Source organism: Bombina bombina, chromosome 2 (assembly GCF_027579735.1).
Source record: "Bombina bombina isolate aBomBom1 chromosome 2, aBomBom1.pri, whole genome shotgun sequence".
Classification (NCBI taxonomy): Eukaryota; Metazoa; Chordata; class Amphibia; order Anura; family Bombinatoridae; genus Bombina; species Bombina bombina.
Genome location: NC_069500.1, coordinates 680,483,622 through 680,496,717, shown reverse-complemented (window position 1 = coordinate 680,496,717; position 13,096 = coordinate 680,483,622). Strand labels below are relative to the sequence as shown.

At 40.9% G+C, this 13,096-nt stretch overlaps 1 protein-coding gene across 2 annotated transcripts in view; it reads left to right on the top strand.

Moving 5' to 3' along the window:
- Positions 1 to 13,096, top strand: part of SLC24A2 (solute carrier family 24 member 2) — a 656,915-nt gene that overhangs the window by 242,504 nt on the left and 401,315 nt on the right. The gene's annotated exons all lie outside the window — the stretch shown is intronic.

Here is a 13,096-nt window from a genome sequence, read left to right as displayed (position 1 = left end):
TGCTCCACAAAAATAAAAATAATTTCTGCCCCTTTCTTGATCTTAAAGGGACTTTCAAGCCAAAATTGCAATCCACATGAATGCATTTCAGTTTTAAAATAATAATTTTTGTAATATACATGTATAAGCAAAAGTGTATTTAAAGGGACACTGAACCCAAATTTTTTCTTTTGTGATTCAGATAGAGTACAATGGGGCTGCGTTAGGAGCTGAACGCTGCTTTTTTTTCAGCCGGCTCTCCCCCATTGATTCCTATGGGGAAATCGTGCACGAGCATGTTTTGCCAGCTCACCGCTACCGTAAGCAGCGCTGGTATTGAGGTAAGTTGTAGAGCTAAATTTTGCTCTCCGATCACTTTTTTTGCGGCTAACGCCGGGTTTAAAAAAACCCGTAATACCAGCGCTGTCTTAAGTGAGCGGTGAGAAAAAACTGCTTGTTAGCACCGCACCCCTGTTACCGCAAAACTTGTAATCTAGGTGAGTGTTACAGTAGCACTTGCAAAAGGATACAATGAGATACATAAAACACAGTATTACAAGAGTTCTTGTCTTGTGTCTTGCCCCTTGCCCAATCCTTGTTCAATTCTTGTATTATTCTAAAATGATTGCCTCACTTATAAAATGTTCACTTTGAAAATGTGAACATATGCTATTGTTCAAATGTACACTGCCCAGGCAATGCACCCACCCCTGTGCAATGCACCTCCCAAACTAGTGTGGAATATATACAGACAGGGCAGTCAGCTGAGTTCACTAAATTTATTTGATTGCTAATCAAAGACAATTGAAAAGGCCAATTGGAATGTTAGATTTTGATCTGGTTAGGGTGAGATGAGTTAAGTAAACAGACAATAAAATTTGGAGGAGGTTAAAACTATGGCATAAGACAGCTATAAATTTTAGAATAATAGCAAGTATTTATAAGGATTGAACATCACATGGCAATTAGCTAAACATTAGAAGTAAGACATTGGGAACAACATTACAATGAATACAGGACTTAATTTTAACAACCTAAATTCATGTTCTCAATATACATATACACATACCAGAAAGAGAGACTTGGAATACAAATCACACAAAAGCAGGGGAAGTAGCTGGATTTGATGCAGGAGCTCAATTCACATACCAGAAAGAGAGACTTGGAGTACAAATGACACAAAAGCAGGGGAAGTAGCTGGATTTGATGCAGGGGCTCAATTCACATACCAGAAAGAGAGAATTGGAGTAAAGAAGACACAAAAGCAGGGGAAGTAGCTGTATTTGATGCAGGGGATCAATTCACATACCTGAGAGCAGAAGAGAGAGTAGGTTAACTCAGCATTCCAAAGCAGATGTCAATGTGCAGTTTGTTAGTTTGTAAACAGCAGTGTGGTGAGTATTGAGTGTAATTCTTTTATAATTCTAAAATGATTGCCTCACTTATAAAATGTTCACTTTGAAAATGTGAACATATGCTATTGTTCAAATGTACACTGCCCAGGCAATGCACCCACCCCTGAGCTTGGAAGGTTTTGTTTCTTACTGCTATTTCTTCTGCTCGGAGGGTTTCTGAACTCTAAGCTTTGCAGTGCGATTCTCCTTATCTCATATTTCGATAGATAAGGCAGTTCTCCGTATCAAGTTTGGTTTTCTTCTTAAGGTTGTTTCGGACAGAAATATTAATCAGGAAATTGTTGTTCCTTCTCTCTGTCCTAATCCTTCTTCTCATAAAGAACGTTTGTTGCACTGTTTGCATTGTTTGTTTGTTTTTCTGGAAAACGTAAGGGTCAGAAAGCTACTGCCACTTTTCTTTTTCTCTGGTTGAGAAGTATTATTCGTATGGCATAGGAGACTGCTGGACAGCAGCCTACTGAGAGAATTACAGCTCATTCCACTAGGGCGGTGTCTTCTTCTTGGGCCTTCAGGAATGAGGCCTCTGTAGAACAGATCTGTAAGGCTGCGACTTGGTCTTCCTTGCACTCTTTTTCTAAATTCTATAAATTTGATACCTTTGCCTCGGCTGAGGCTTCTTTTGGGAGAAAGGTTCTGCAAGCTGTGGTGTATAGGTTGCTTGTCTTGCCCTCCCTTATCATCTGTGTCCTCTAGCTTGGGTATTGACTCCCAATAATAATTGATGATCTGTGAACTCACCGTGTCTTAAGAAAGAAAACAAAGTGTATGCTTACCTAATAAATTTATTTATTTCTTGACACAGTGAGTCCACTGCCCTCCCTGTTTTTCAGACAGGTTTTTTATATAAACCTCAGGCACCTCTGCACCTTGTGTTATTTCCTTTCTCTCCCTTTCCTTCGGTCAAATGAATGGGGTTTTGTGAAGGGAAGTGATACTTACCTCCTTCTGCTGGCCAGGAGTGATATTCCCAACAGTAATTGATGATCTGTGGACTCACTGTGTCAAGAAATAAACACCTAGATTGCAAGTTTTGCGTTAGGGGCTATGCGGTGCTAACGAGCAGTTTTCCCTCACCGCTCACTTACCTCCAGCACTGGTATTATGAGTTTTCAGAAACACATCGTTAAAAGACAAGAAGTGAGCGTTGAGCAAAATTTTGCTCATTACCGCACTCCAATACCAGCGCTGCTTAAATCAGCGGTGAGCTGGTGTAACGTGCTCGTGCACAATTTCCCCATAGGAATCAACGGGAGAGCCAGCTGAAAAAAAGTCTAACACCTGCAAAAAATCAGCGTAAAACTCACTAACGCAGCCCTATTGATTCCTATGGGGAAATAAAAGTTATGTTTACACCCTAACACCCTAACATGAACCCCGAGTCTAAACACCCCTAATCTTGCACTTATTAACCCCTAATCTGCCGCCCCGACATCGCCGACACCTATATTATACTTATTAACCCCTAATCTGCCGCTCCGGACACCGCCACCACCTACATTATACTAGTTATGAACCCCTAATCTGCCACCCCCAACGTCGCCGCCACTATAATAAACATATTAACCCCTAAACCGCCGCACTCCCGCCTCGCAAACATTAGTTAAATATTATTAACCACTAATCTGCCATCCCTAACATCGCCGCCACCTACCTACATTTATTAACCCCTAATCTGCCGCCGCCAACGTCGCCACCACTATATTAAAGTTATTAACCCCTAAATCTAACCCTAAACCTAACACCCACTAACTTAAATATAATTTAAATAAATATAAATAAATATTCCTATCATTAACTAAATTATTCCTATTTAAAAATAAATACTTACCTATAAAATAAACCCTAAACTAGCTACAATATAAATAATAGTTACATTGTAGCTAGCTTAGGATTTATTTTTATTTTACAGGCAAGTTTGTATTTATTTTAACTAGGTAGAATAGTTATTAAATAGTTATTAACTATTTAATAGCTACCTAGCTAAAATAAATACAAATTTACCTGTAAAATAAAACCTAACCTTAGTTACACTAACACCTAACACTACACTACAATTAAATAAATTAACTAAATTAAATACAATTACCTAAATTAAATTAAATTAGCTAAAGTACAAAAAGAAACAAACACTAAATTACAGAAAATAATAAACAAATTTCAGAAATTTAAACTAATTACACCTAATCTAATAGCCATAGTAAAATAAAAAAGCATCTTCTATCTTCATCCATCCGGCGCGGAGCGGGTCCATCTTCAAGACATCCGACGCGGAGCATCCTCTTCTGGCGTGACTAAAACAGAATGAAGGTACCTTTAAGTGACGTCATCCAAGATGGCGTCCCTTAGATTCCGATTGGCTTATAGAATTCTATCAGCCAATCGGAATTAGGGTAGAAAAAATCCTATTGGCAACACAGCACTGATTGGCTTAAATGCAAGTCAATAGATAAAGTCATGTGATAAGGGGGCCGTCAGAAGATGCTTAGAAACAAGGTAATCACAGAGGCAAAAAGTATATTAATATAACCATGTTTTCTGTGCAAAACTGGGGAATGGTTTATAAAGGGATTATCTATCTTTTAAAACAATACATTTTTTGAGTTAACTATTACTTTAATCTAAGGTAAGACTTTAAGATGACTAAGGTGTAGACTGTCCCTTTTAACTTTCATGATTCAGATAGGGCATGCAATTTTTAAACAACTTTCCAAATTACTTTTATCAAATTTGCTTTGTACTCTTGGTATTCTTTGTTAAAAGCTAAACCAAGTTAAGCTCATATGCTAATTTCTAAGCCCTTGAAAGCCATCTCTTATCTCAGTGCAACTAGACAGCGCTAGTTCATGTGTGCCATATAGATAACATTGTGCTCACTCCTGTAGAATTACTTAAGAGTCAGCACTGATTGACTAAAAATCAAGTATGCCAAAAGAACTGAAATAAGGGGGCAGCCTGCAGAGGCTTAGATACAAGGTAATCATGAAGGTAAAAAGCATGTTAATATAACAATGTTGGTTATGCAAAACTGGGGAATGAACAATAAAGGGATTATCTATTGTTTTTTAAAGAATACAAATTCTGGAGTAGGCAGTCCCTTTAAATTAAGCACTCTTTCTGTCAAGTCTGTCAATGTTTCTATTTGCAATGTGATTACTATTATAATTTGAAAATACGCTTACCTAAATTAGTTTGCCTAAATTCTACTTTAAAAGATTAAAACCATAAAAAAAAATTACTTTATTAAGATAATTCTATTGAAAATATAAATAAGAATCAATAAATATTTTAACCCAGTAAGCAAAATAAAAAAAATAAAAAAACACTTCCATGTTTAAGTAATATGAGATTAGTTAGGTAAATCCATGCCCTTCAAAATCATGTGTTATGTATTCGGCTATTATGGCTACGCAGATCAGCAGACACTGACCCAGAGACAGCACTGCATGTTTCATCAAAAGAGATCCCACATTCCAACAGAGCACATGCCAGAGGATTTCAGGCTCAAAAGGGCTTGTAAGAATAGCAATCCTTTAAGGCCTATTAAACTATTAAGGTGTCCAAATAAAGACTCAGCTCAGGTATCATTCCAGTCTAATTGCTTATCTTCATGGGAATTTTTTTTTAAAGACAAATCAATTTCTAGTATATGATATAAAAAGAAAGAGTTGTACACATTCACATGGTGACAATTTTATAGCTGTATACTAGGGTTTCACAAATCCAGGGACCCACAGATCTTAAAAATCATGGCATCTAATAAAGTAAATTAAGTAAATTTCCATTAAACACACTTCAAGAGTAACTAAAATAACCACGGGTGTTTGTAGAGCTTAGATTTTGCATTTGCTAATAAAGATAACCAAAAAGCTATGTATCATGGCATGTGAATGAGGTAGGATGGTGTGTTGACATCATTGCAGTCTACTGACAGTACAGAACTCATGTTTCCCCTTGCCTTTTCTTCCAATAAAAACACTTTGAATTTGTTAAGGTTTTCTTTTATTCAGATTGGGCAAAAAAAATACAAGCAATAGATTTTTCTTAGGCTTTTCAATTTTTTTTCTATGAAGGTTTCTGTATATAATGGGCTAGGTCAGGGGTCGACTAATCTGTTTAAAGTTTAGGAGTCAGTAAGAATATTTAGAAGTCAGACAGTGGTATTTCTATATAGATATATGGAGAATAACCCAAAAAGTTAGGAACCATTGGTAAAATTCTAGGAGCCAGTTGTGCCCTGGCTCCTGGGTTTGTTGAGCCCTGGGTTAGCTTTTACACACATCTAGTTGCGCTTCTATTGAAAGTAAAAAGTATTTGCGCAAGCATAATCCCGATGCACACAAAAAAATTATCTCGACCATGTTAATTTCGCCCTTAAAACGTCAATGGAGCTTGAAATATATTTTAAAAAAAACTAACACCCATACTAGCACGATAACCCGATTGCATGTATTCAAGAGCGCTAAACCCAACATGAATATTATTATTTCACATTCCAAAGTTCTTCACAAAGCAGAACATTTTCTTTTTATTCTGAGAGCATGGAAGAAAGTCTGGAGATCCAGGGAGAGTCTTTCTGCGAAGCCATCCAGACTCATATAAACAGCTCCTTAAGCAATCAGCGTTGATGAGTTTCGCTGCCTGCTTGTCTTCGCTCAAGTCCATGTCAGAGGCGCTGCTACAATCTGTCAAACTTGAAGGACAGTGTCTCTGTTCTACACCATAGATTCCGGTAAGATTGTTTCATTTTATACACATGTTAACGATAGAAGAAAGGGTCTCAGTGGGACTCCTTTATCTTTATGGAATCAAGGGTTAATATCTCCTGAGGGGGGTTATTGAACAGTGGGGATTTCTTCTGTTAAGTGTGATCAGTCCACGGGTCATCATTACTTCTGGGATATTACTCCTCCCCAACAGGAAGTGCAAGAGGATTCACCCAGCAGAGCTGCATATAGCTCCTCCCCTCTACGTCACTCCCAGTCATTCTCTTGCACCCAACGACTAGATAGGATGTGTGAGAGGACTATGGTGATTATACTTAGTTTTATATCTTCAATCAAAAGTTTGTTATTTTAAAATAGCACCGGAGTGTGTTATTACCTCTCTGGCAGAGTTTGAAGAAGAATCTACCAGAGTTTTGCTATGATTTTAGCCGGAGTAGTTAAGATCATATTGCTGTTCTCGGCCATCTGAGGAGTGAGGTAAACTTCAGATCAGGGGCAGTTTTTATTTTCTGACAATGGAATTGATGAGAAAATCCTGCCATACCGATATAATGTCATGTATGTATACTTTACACTTCAGTATTCTGGGGAATGGTACTTCACTAGAATTACACTGTAAGAAATACATAAAGCTGTTTAATAACTAGAGATTATGTTTAACGTTTTTGCTGGAATGTAAAATCGTTTTCATTTGCTGAGGTACTGTGTGAATAAATGTTTGGGCACTATTTTTCCACTTGGCAGTTGCTTAATCTGTTTTTCTGACAGTTTCTGTTCTCCCTCACTGCTGTGTGTGAGGGGGAGGGGCCGTTTTTTGGCGCTTTTTCTATGCATCAAATATTTCAGTCAGCAACTCATTGTATTCCCTGCATGATCCGGTTCATCTCTACAGAGCTCAGGGGTCTTCAAAACTTATTTTGAGGGAGGTAATTTCTCTCAGCAGAGCTGTGAGAATTATAGTTTGACTGAGATAAAAAACGTTTATTCTGTAATTTGTTTCCTGCTTTCAGAATTTGTTATCTTTGCTAATGGGATTAAACCTTTGCTAAAGTTGTGTTGTTTACAAGGATTGAGGCTATAACTGTTTCAATTTATTAATTTTCAACTGTCATAGATCTTCTGTGCTTCTTAAAGGCACAGTACATTTTAATATTATTCTAATTGAATTGTATTTCCAAGTTGCAAGTTTATTTGCTAGTGTGTTAAACATGTCTGATTCAGAGGATGATACCTGTGTCATTTGTTGCAATGCCAAAGTGGAGCCCAATAGAAATTTATGTACTAACTGTATTGATGCTACTTTAAATAAAAGTCAATCTGTACAAATTGAACAAATTTCACCAAACAACGAGGGGAGAGTTATGCCGACTAACTCGCCTCACGTGTCAGTACCTACATCTCCCGCTCAGAGGGAGGTGCGTGATATTGTAGCGCCGAGTACATCTGGGCGGCCATTACAAATCACATTACAGGATATGGCTACTGTTATGACTGAGGTTTTGGCTAAATTACCAGAACTAAGAGGTAAGCGTGATCACTCTGGGGTGAGAACAGAGTGCGCTGATAATATTAGGACCATGTCAGACACTGCGTCACAGGTGGCAGAACATGAGGACGGAGAACTTCATTCTGTGGGTGACGGTTCTGATCCAAACAGACTGGATTCAGATATTTCAAATTTTAAATTTAAACTGGAAAACCTCCGTGTATTACTAGGGGAGGTGTTAGCGGCTCTGAATGATTGTAACACAGTTGCAATACCAGAGAAAATGTGTAGGTTGGATAAATATTTTGCGGTACCGACGAGTACTGAGGTTTTTCCTATACCTAAGAGACTTACTGAAATTGTTACTAAGGAGTGGGATAGACCCGGTGTGCCGTTCTCACCCCCTCCGATATTTAGAAAAATGTTTCCAATAGACGCCACCACAAGGGACTTATGGCAAACGGTCCCTAAGGTGGAGGGAGCAGTTTCTACCTTAGCTAAGCGTACCACTATCCCGGTGGAGGATAGCTGTGCTTTTTCAGATCCAATGGATAAAAAGTTAGAGGGTTACCTTAAGAAAATGTTTGTTCAACAAGGTTTTATATTGCAACCCCTTGCATGCATTGCGCCGATCACGGCTGCAGCGGCATTCTGGATTGAGTCTCTGGAAGAGAACATTGGTTCAGCTACTCTGGACGACATTACGGACAGGCTTAGAGTCCTTAAACTAGCTAATTCATTCATTTCGGAGGCCGTAGTACATCTTACTAAACTTACGGCGAAGAATTCAGGATTCGCCATTCAGGCACGCAGGGCGCTGTGGCTAAAATCCTGGTCAGCTGATGTTACTTCTAAGTCTAAATTGCTTAATATACCTTTCAAAGGGCAGACCTTATTCGGGCCCGGGTTGAAAGAGATTATCGCTGACATTACAGGAGGTAAAGGCCATGCCCTGCCTCAGGACAAAGCCAAAGCCAAGACTAGACAGTCTAATTTTCGTTCCTTTCGTAATTTCAAAGCAGGAGCAGCATCAACTTCCTCTGCACCAAAACAGGAAGGAGCTGTTGCTCGCTACAGACAAGGCTGGAAACCTAACCAGTCCTGGAACACGGGCAAGCAGACTAGGAAACCTGCTGCTGCCCCTAAAACAGCATGAATTGAGGGCCCCCGATCCGGGATCGGATCTAGTGGGGGGCAGACTTTCTCTCTTCGCCCAGGCTTGGGCAAGAGATGTTCAGGATCCCTGGGCGCTAGAGATAATATCTCAGGGATACCTTCTGGACTTCAAATACTCTCCTCCAAGAGAGAGATTTCATCTGTCAAGATTGTCAACAATCCAGACAAAGAAAGAGGCGTTTCTACGCTGCGTACAAGAGCTCTTGTTAATGGGAGTAATCCATCCAGTTCCACGATCGGAACAGGGACAGGGGTTTTACTCAAATCTGTTTGTGGTTCCCAAAAAAGAGGGAACTTTCAGACCAATCCTGGACTTAAAGATCCTAAACAAATTCCTAAGAGTTCCATCGTTCAAGATGGAGACTATTCGGCCAATTTTACCTATGATCCAAGAGGGTCAATACATGACCACTGTAGATTTAAAAGATGCTTACCTTCACATACCGATTCACAAAGATCATTATCGGTACCTAAGGTTTGCCTTCCTAGACAGGCATTACCAGTTTGTGGCTCTTCCATTCGGATTGGCTACAGCTCCAAGAATCTTCACAAAGGTTCTGGGTGCTCTTCTGGCGGTACTAAGACCGCGGGGAATCTCGGTAGCTCCATACCTAGACGACATTCTGATACAAGCTTCAAGCTTTCAAACTGCCAAGTCTCATACAGAGTTAGTGCTGGCATTTCTAAGGTCACATGGATGGAAGGTGAACGAAAAGAAAAGTTCACTCGTTCCACTCACAAGAGTTCCCTTCCTGGGGACTCTTATAGATTCTGTAGAAATGAAGATTTACCTGACAGAGGACAGGCTAACAAGACTTCAAAGTGCTTGCCGCACCCTTCATTCCATTCAACACCCGTCAGTGGCTCAATGCATGGAGGTAATCGGCTTAATGGTAGCGGCAATGGACATAGTACCCTTTGCACGCTTACACCTCAGACCACTGCAACTGTGCATGCTAAGTCAGTGGAATGGGGATTACTCAGACTTATCCCCTTCTCTGAATCTGGATCAGGAGACCAGAAATTCTCTTCTATGGTGGCTTTCTCGGCCACATCTGTCCAGGGGGATGCCATTCAGCAGACCAGACTGGACAATTGTAACAACAGACGCCAGCCTTCTAGGTTGGGGTGCCGTCTGGAATTCTCTGAAGGCTCAGGGACAATGGAGTCAGGAGGAGAGTCTCCTGCCAATAAACATTCTGGAATTGAGAGCAGTTCTCAATGCCCTCCTGGCTTGGCCCCAGTTGACAACTCGGGGGTTCATCAGGTTTCAGTCGGACAACATCACGACTGTAGCTTACATCAACCATCAGGGAGGGACAAGAAGCTCCCTAGCTATGATGGAAGTATCAAAGATAATTTGCTGGGCAGAGTCTCACTCTTACCACCTGTCAGCAATCCACATCCCGGGAGTGGAGAACTGGGAGGCGGATTTCTTAAGTCGTCAGACTTTTCATCCGGGGGAGTGGGAACTTCATCCGGAGGTCTTTGCCCAAATACTTCGACGTTGGGGCAAACCAGAGATAGATCTCATGGCGTCTCGACAGAACGCCAAGCTTCCTCGTTACGGGTCCAGATCCAGGGATCCAGGAGCAGTCCTGATAGATGCTCTGACAGCACCTTGGGACTTCAGGATGGCTTACGTGTTTCCACCCTTCCCGTTGCTTCCTCGATTGATTGCCAGAATCAAACAAGAGAGAGCATCAGTGATTCTAATAGCACCTGCGTGGCCACGCAGGACTTGGTATGCAGACCTGGTGGACATGTCATCCTGTCCACCTTGGTCTCTATCTCTGAAACAGGACCTTCTGATACAGGGTCCCTTCAAACATCAAAATCTAACTTCTCTGAAGCTGACTGCTTGGAAATTGAACGCTTGATTTTATCAAGACGTGGATTTTCTGAGTCAGTTATTGATACCTTAATACAGGCTAGGAAACCTGTTACCAGAAAGATTTACCATAAGATATGGCGTAAATACCTATATTGGTGTGAATCCAAAGGTTACTCTTGGAGTAAGGTTAGGATTCCTAGGATATTGTCTTTTCTACAAGAAGGTTTAGAAAAGGGTTTATCTGCTAGTTCATTAAAGGGACAGATCTCAGCTCTGTCCATTCTGTTACACAAACGTCTGTCAGAAGTTCCTGACGTCCAGGCTTTTTGTCAGGCTTTGGCCAGAATTAAGCCTGTGTTTAAAACTGTTGCTCCACCATGGAGTTTAAACCTTGTTCTTAATGTTTTACAGGGCGTTCCGTTTGAACCCCTTCATTCCATTGATATAAAGTTGTTATCTTGGAAAGTTCTATTTTTAATGGCTATTTCCTCGGCTCGAAGAGTCTCTGAATTATCAGCCTTACATTGTGATTCTCCTTATTTGATTTTTCATTCGGATAAGGTAGTCCTGCGTACTAAACCTGGGTTCTTACCTAAGGTAGTTACTAACAGGAATATCAATCAAGAGATTGTTGTTCCTTCTTTATGCCCAAATCCTTCTTCAAAGAAGGAACGTCTACTGCACAACCTGGATGTAGTCCGTGCTCTAAAATTTTACTTACAGGCAACTAAGGAATTTCGACAAACGTCTTCTCTGTTTGTCATTTACTCTGGGCAGAGGAGAGGTCAAAAAGCTTCCGCTACCTCTCTTTCTTTTTGGCTTCGTAGCATAATTCGTTTAGCTTATGAGACTGCTGGACAGCAGCCTCCTGAAAGAATTACAGCTCATTCTACTAGAGCTGTGGCTTCCACTTGGGCCTTCAAGAATGAGGCCTCTGTTGAACAGATTTGCAAGGCTGCAACTTGGTCTTCGCTTCATACTTTTTCCAAATTTTACAAATTTGACACTTTTGCTTCATCGGAGGCTATTTTTGGGAGAAAGGTTCTTCAGGCAGTGGTTCCTTCTGTATAAAGAGCCTGCCTATCCCTCCCGTCATCCGTGTACTTTTGCTTTGGTATTGGTATCCCAGAAGTAATGATGACCCGTGGACTGATCACACTTAACAGAAGAAAACATAATTTATGCTTACCTGATAAATTCCTTTCTTCTGTAGTGTGATCAGTCCACGGCCCGCCCTGTTTTTAAGGCAGGTAAATATTTTTTAATTTATACTCCAGTCACCACTTCACCCTTGGCTTTTCCTTTCTCGTTGGTCCTTGGTCGAATGACTGGGAGTGACGTAGAGGGGAGGAGCTATATGCAGCTCTGCTGGGTGAATCCTCTTGCACTTCCTGTTGGGGAGGAGTAATATCCCAGAAGTAATGATGACCCGTGGACTGATCACACTACAGAAGAAAGGAATTTATCAGGTAAGCATAAATTATGTTTTTTAATCATGTTTGTTATATGATTTTGACTGCTTATGTGTAAGAACGTGTGGGCTCTTTGGCTGATACGGAACGTACAGGTTACTTTCTTTTTAAGAGCTGCACAGTTTTTTATTAAGCTGGCGCGCCTTTTTCTTAGCAAGGGCAGTCCTGCATGAGCACCATGTGACCGGGAGTGGTCAAGTGTATTCCAGCTTCCGATTCATGACTGAAGAGGATCGTCTGCTATACCTGTCTGGGTCATAGGAGGCAGTGAGTGCCCCAACCGTTGGGGGTATAAGGTGCCAGTTGTTGTTCTCTTTTGATAATAACTTAGATGAGTTATGTAGGATTCTGATATGTTAGAGGAGTATCCCTCCGAGACAGAATTTGATACCTGTGTATATTGTGAGAAGGCCTGGGTAACCCAGCCCTCTCAAATATGTTCCATATGCTGCTATAAGGTGTTCTCATCAACCGCTGTTGGGTTGTCGGAGATTGCTGAGCCATTCGCCTCTGAGGATTCTGAATCCAGTGAGGCGCTTTCCCTAGATTCTTCTGTTGCTACATATGCAGTTTTCCCAAGTTCCGCTCCCCCTTAACCTGTGAGGGGGTTGTTTCCACCAGAGGTTACTACGCAGTTCCGCATGGCTAGCTCTATGGCCTTAGCGATGCTACCTCTTCCTGTTGCACACAAGCAAAGGGCCAATCCAGGTTCTCCTGACCAAGGGTCGTCGTGTAAAATGACGATTGTGTCCGATCATTCCTCTGGGGATGCGGTTTCCCCTGAGGCTTCAGAGATTGAACCTCCAGGGTCGGAGTCTATGAACTTGGATCCTCCGACTGCGGAGAGCATAGCGTTTAGATTGGCATGCCTGCGTTTGCTTCTGAGAGAGATTTTGGCAATGTTAGAGGTTCCCAGTACTGATCCGTCAGTTGAATCTCAGTCCTCTAAATCGAATAATGATCTTGAATAAGACGAGTGGAGAGGATTAGGTTCCGATTCCTTATTGTCT